The sequence below is a fragment of the Bufo bufo genome, chromosome 2 (assembly GCF_905171765.1).
Source record: "Bufo bufo chromosome 2, aBufBuf1.1, whole genome shotgun sequence".
Lineage (NCBI taxonomy): Eukaryota > Metazoa > Chordata > Amphibia > Anura > Bufonidae > Bufo > Bufo bufo.
The window spans coordinates 258,582,497-258,589,229 of record NC_053390.1 but is presented as its reverse complement, the minus strand read 5'-3'; positions in this window follow the sequence as shown (position 1 = coordinate 258,589,229).

The following is a 6,733-nucleotide window of genomic DNA, read 5'->3' as shown; positions in this document are numbered from 1 at the left end:
ATGGTGGATATATTTCTCTCTTGAGTATCTGTACTCTCACTTTAAAGGGCTTCTGTCACCCCACTAAACATTTTTTTTGGTTAGTTATAATCCCTATACTGCGATTTTTTTCATACATACTGTAATTAATCATTTTGGTTCAGTAGATTATGTTAAAAACTTATTTTTAAAATATTCAAATTAGCTTCCTACCAGCAAGTAGGGCGGCTACTTGCTGGTAGCAGCTGCATCCTCCTATCCTAAAGACGCCCCCTCCGCATGTTGATTGACAGGGCCAACGGACGGGATCGTCCTCTGGCTGGTCCTGTCTGCTATCAAGATCTCGCGCCTGCGCCGTAACGGTATTCAGTCGGCGCAGGTGCACTGGGAGGAGGACGCTCGCTCGGCCGCTCCATCCTCAATGCGCCTGCGCCGATGATGTCATCAAGTACACCCGGAAGAGAAGACGGCGGCATCGCTGGAAGGAGGCGGAGAGTCTGGTGACATCGCTGGATGCTCGAATCAGGTAAGTATGTACGTAATAAGCATGCTGCCACAAAAACCACCAACGAAATGGGAATAAATAATTTTATAAAAATGACAGTTATTAACACTATACCACCAACGATTATTAATAATAAATCTCTTCCGGGTGTACTTGATGACGTCATCGGTGTAGGTGCATTGAGGATGGAGCGGCCGAGCGAGCGTCCTCCTCTCAGTGCGCGTGCGCCGACTGAATACCGTTACGGCGCAGGCGCGAGATCTTGATAGCAGACAGGACCAGCCAGAGGACGATCCCGTCCGTTGGCCCTGTCAATCAACATGCGGAGGGGGCGTCTTTAGGATAGGAGGATGCTGCTGCTACCAGCAAGTAGCCGCTCTACTTGCTGGTAGCAAAGTAATTTGCATATTTTAAAAATAAGTTTTTAACATAATCTACTGAACCGAAATGATTAATTACAGTATGTATGAAAAAATCGCAGTATAGGGATTATAACTAACCAAAAAAAAAAATAAATGTTTAGTGGGGTGACAGAAGCCCTTTAAGTTTTGATTTTTATTTTTTTATTCTGTTTACTTGACGCAGATTCACAAAAGAAACATAAGCAAGGGTCATGTACCCACATATCATATAGTAACATACTTCCCCCACGTTTCCTGAACAGGAGCCGAGGGGTCAAATATAGCATCATAGGGACACAAACCCTGTACATGCGAATCTAACTGCATTTTTCAGTTTAATTTTAATAAATGAAACAAAAATCAAAGAACCGGGGAGGAAAGGAGAGAAGTGGGGAGGGAGGGGAGCATAGGGAAGGGGGAGGGAAAGGCAGGGCTACACTGCCAGGGGACCCAAGGTATTACCTAGAGATGCTTTAAGATACCAGGAGGTGTACTTTAAGTTATTTAAGCACTTTATGATCTCTCCGAGAGATATATCTGAGGTCTAAGTAATAGTTCACTTGCTGAATTTGGTCGCAATTTGCAGTTAGCAGTAACTATTTGCAGATTGGTTGAGTATGATCTGTTATGGTTGTATGCAATTTGGATTGCAATATGGAATTTGAATTTGGATTGTGAACTTTGTAGTTTTCAATTGAATTTGGTGGAACTGTAAGTAAACACACATATAACTGGTTCAGTATACAGTTCTAATCACTATATTAACAGTAGGAACATTATATAAATGTTTTAAATACCTATTTTGGCCTCTCTGCTTCTATAAAACACAGCTCTTAGTGGGGTGAATGTCTGTTCAGCCTCTCTCTCTGGTGAATAATAATTCCAGCAGCTCCTGCTAGGGGAATTTCCCACGCAAGCTGTGCGTGAGGCTGGTTGTGATTGGCCAAGACTCCTGCTGTGTGTAAGGCTGGCTGTGATTGGTGTAGACTCCTGCCCAGCAACAACAGTTTAACTCTATGCTTTCTGTTGTTTCTGTTGTGTCATTGAGCTTACCTTACATTTATATAATGAATCTTAAAGGCATATTATATTTTTCTGCTTTGGTGAACCCAATATATAACAGTTATATGACATCCAAACATGAAGTCACTGTAAATTACTCTGCTTTCTGTCTCTAACATATAAACATAGAAACTGTATTAAGGTTATTGGCAGGTCTAGCTGTATACACATATAAGCCGTATTAGTACCCTAGGACAGGTCTTAGCTGGCCAGCTACACTCCCACCAAAATTACCTATAATTCTATGTTCTTAGTGGTAGGACTTAAACATGAATTTGAGGAATTTTCCATCATGTTCTCAACTCTAAAGTGTCTTTTATCACTCTCAAGTAGAACAACTAACTTCTGTATAGGACGCTCCAACGTGAGTGGAGTAGTGAGACGTTTTTCCTTTTTTGTCAAGTTTTGAGTCTCCTATTTGTAACAACACTCTTCTTACTAGTTTGTCTTCATCCTTTTGAACTTCTAGAACTTTAGCCTCAAATTTTCAGGTATGGACTCGTCACATCCTAACTTCTGTCTGCATAATTCTTGTAGTATTTATTTTGCTCTGAGGATTACTGGTGCCAAGAATCCCAATGGATCATATATAGAAGCCACTGCGGAACGAATGGTGTGTCTTGTTGCAACTTTCTCTTCAATAGATACTTCAAAAAAGAACTTGTCATTCTCTACATTCCATCTCAATCCAAGTACGTTCTGAACTGGAAGATGATCATAATTGAGATCTACATTCTTCATTGTTGATGCACGTTCAGAGTCACTGATGTATTCCAGTACCTCTCTGTTGTTTGAGATAAATTTGTAAAGGCGCAGGTTTCCTTTTGCGCATAACTCTTGGCTTTCTTTCACTAGTTTAATTGCAGATTCTGTGGACTCTAGACTTATGAGACTATCATCTACATAAAAGTTTTTCTTCAGAAAATGTGCTGCTGAGGGGCAATCCTTTTCATTCTGATTGGCCAGGTAATTCATACCATAATTGGCACAACCTGGAGACAATGCTGCTCCAAACAAGTGTACTTTCATTGTGTATTCTGCTGCCTCTGAATCTGTATCTTCGTCCTCCCACCATAGAAACCTCAGGAAGTCTCTATCTTCATTCTTCACATGAAACTGGTGGAACATCTTTTCAATGTCACACATGACTGCTATAGGATACTTTCTGAATCTACAGAGTACTCCAGGCAGAGTGTTTGTAAGATATGGTCCTTTTAGTAGATGATCGTTCAATGCAACACCATCGTACTTTGCTAAGCAATCAAATACCACTCTAATCTTATCTGGTTTCTTTGAGTGGTAGACACCTTGTGGGATATACCACACTTCTCCTTCTTTAGGTTGGTTATTTACTTTCTCTGCATGTCCTTCTTCAAGGATGCCTTCCATGAATTTCAAAGAATCATTCTTCAGTTTGGGATCTCTTCCCATCCTTTTCTTCAAACATTTCAATCTTGCTAGGGCAAGATTTCTGTTATTTGGCGGTCGTTCTCTAAAAGGTAAGGGCATTTCATGATGACCTTGTTGATTCTGCTGAATACTTTCTCCTAGAGTTTTTCCGAACTTTATGTCTTCTTGGGATACACTCTTTTCTTTAGAACTTATGTCTGCAAAGTCGGATTCAAGGATCTTGATTACTTTTGCTGGACTTACAGTTGGTAACTCTTGGACAGATATTTGATGACACAATCCTGCCATCTGTCTTGAGTTTGCGATCTGCTGTTTTCCTCCAACAACACCCCATCCTAGATCAGTTTGAACAGCGTAGGGTTCACCCTTTCCTCCTGTGATTACCTTTTGTGGTACCAAGGCTTCGGGACAATCATAGCCTATCAACAGTCCAACACCAAACTCCTTAAGCGGGGACATTTCATGAGATAGGACAGATAGGTGTTCCTATTTATTGGCTGTTTCACAGGTAGGTATGTGATCTCGATCTAGAGGTATATCGTCTTTTGTATAAGCTGAAGGTAGATCTAATGTGAAGTTTGAATGAAGTCATCTAACTCTCAGTCCTTTGACCCTTTGACTGTTCACTACTGTGTCTCTCCCCGTCATTGTGGTTAGTTTGAGCTTCAATGGTTCTGTAGCCACTTGTAATTTCGTGCAGATTTATTGATCAATGAAGGTGACATCACTCTGGGCATCCAGTAGCGCATATTCGTATACCTTCTTGTTTCTCCTTTTAGGATTTGAAATGCACACTGGTACAACCATTGATGTGCCGTTGCTTTCTCCTTCCCTCTCTCTGCAAGAGAATACTGATACTTTCTTTCCTTCCTCAGTATCTTTAAGTATTAAGGATTTATCTTTCTTTTGATGTTCTTCATGTAGTGGTGTAGGATGGTGTCCTTTGCAAACGCTGCATATGGACTTTTTCTTACACTCCTTAGTAACATGGCCTTTTCTTAGATATCCGAAACACAGTTGGTTATCCAGTACAAATTTTTTGTTTTCTTCGGGGGATTTCTCCTTCAATTGTTGGCACTTGTGTATGGATTGGTTCTCTGCACAGAACATACATTTGAAGGAAGTCTGAAGATTTGTCGCTTCTGTCTCTCTACTGATCCCAGTAGTAACTTTGAACTTGGTATCTGGACCTTTAGCTGCTGTATTGGTTGCAAAGCTAGTTGCTCTGACATGTCTTATCTCTCTTGCAGGCCTTTCTTTTAAGGATTTTAAGACGGAAGATGATGTTACTGGATTATATGCTATCCGTGCTTCCTCATTGACGAACTCAGAGAACTCTTTAAAACTTGGGAAGTTCTTGCTTAGATCTAACTGTTCAGTCACATAGCTATTCCATCTAGAAGCCACTTCTTCAGGTAGCTTGGCTAGCATCCTATGGTTTTCTAGATAATCATTCAATACTTCTAGTCCTTGAACATGTGGGATGGCATTGCTGCATGCTCTCAGGAAGTCACCATACTTTTGGAGTCTAAAGTGTTCTTTAGGACCTATTTTAGGCCAGTTATTCAGTTTCCCTCTAAGGCTCTTTGTACAAAGTAAGGATGACCGTATCTTGCATTCAATTTTTCCCAAGCTTGCTTGTAGGCTTCTTCGTCTCTTCTATAGAAGTTACCTTTAAGAACTTCTTTGGCTTCTCTACCAACATATCTCTGAAGGTAGAATAACTTGTCGACTGAACTGAAGCAATGATGCCCAATGATCATTTCAAAGCTTGCCTTCCACTCTATGAACTTCAGTACTTCTCCTGAAAATACAGTAGGTTCCGGAACGGGAAGTCTAGCTAGGACTGTTCTCTGTGGTCAATGGTTGTAACATTCTCCTGACCGTTGCAGTGACATCTAGGCATAGAATCATCCAGTTCTATTTTCTCATTTAGTTCTGAATTAGAGGAGTCCTCTTCTTAATTTTTTCCATTAGAGATAGAAGGTAAGTTCACACACCTTTTTCCTAACACTGGACTAGATCTCTCTTTGTCTTTCAGAGCAGGTATGGAAGTATAATGACTTATTTCCTCACTAAGTGCTTGAGATTTCCTTCCATTCTCCTGGGCATATGGAGGAAAATAGGAGTCCGTTTCTTCACTTAGTACAGATTTAAACCTATGACTACTCTGATTCATATTCTCTTCATGTACTCTGAGTCTGGCTTCTATGATCTTAACTTCTTTTTGCCTTTCCAGACTTTTCATCTGTTGGCGCTGTGCCTCGATTTCAGCTTCCTTTTCAGCCACCAGTTAGCGCTGAACCTCGATGGCAGCTTCCATCTCAATTTCTGCTCTCTTGACAGCAAGTTGTTCATCTAATTTCTTTCTTTTGGCTGAAGTACTTGCGGACTCTGATACGGGGGCGGCACTTCTGCTAGCAAAGGAAGTCCCACTTGTAATTGTGGTTCCACCTAAGGACCTAGCATAGTCTCTCATAAAGAGCTTGTTCATGCTCCTTCTTGCTTTAACTTCATCATAGTTTTCTGCAGATGATAGTTCTCTCATAAGCTTTACTAAATCTTTAGTGACAGCAGTACATGTGTCCATGTTTCTTACAATGTCCTGGGAAGGTGTCGTAAGCGACCACAGGTTGACATATGCTGCCATAAGCTCTGTTTCAGATTCTTCTACCATCTCTACCATATCACTCAAGTTCCCTTTTATACTTTCTTGTTTTAACTTTCCACAAATGCCTTTAATGTATAATTTCCACTTCTCATACATTCTGGCGATTTTTTTTCCTTTTAATGCTGCTTCTTGTTCCAAATTTTCCAGCATCTTTGAGGTCAGTTTTCTGGCACATGAGGAACGTCTTAGTTCATCTGCTTGGGCTATATTGGTTTGAGGCAAGACTAATACTGCATCAGACTCTTCTACCACAGAGAGGTTCCCATGCTCTTCAACTTCTACTCTATCTTTGTATCCTCTAACAGTGTTATGGTAATACTAGGCTCAGACATTATACTTTAAATGCAATACTGACAATCAATACGAATAATAAGATACCTTTCACTTTAAATGCAATATTGACAAATGCAGAAATAAATTACTTTCACTTTAAATGTAACAGTGATAAATGCAGGCAATAAATGACTTTCACTGTCCTTTGTTTTTAATTTAAAGTCTCTTATTTCTGAACACAAAAAAATGTCTCTTTATGCCAAAGCCTATATGCAATGATAAGTAATAAAAGGAAAGCTCTGACATTTTTCTGAAGAGCAGGAACAAATGTCAGTTTCAAAGTAGACTTTTCTTGAAGTGTTGCGATGCTTGCGCTGACTTGTGATCCTCTGTGCTGACTTGCGATGCTCTATGATGACTTGCGATGCTCTG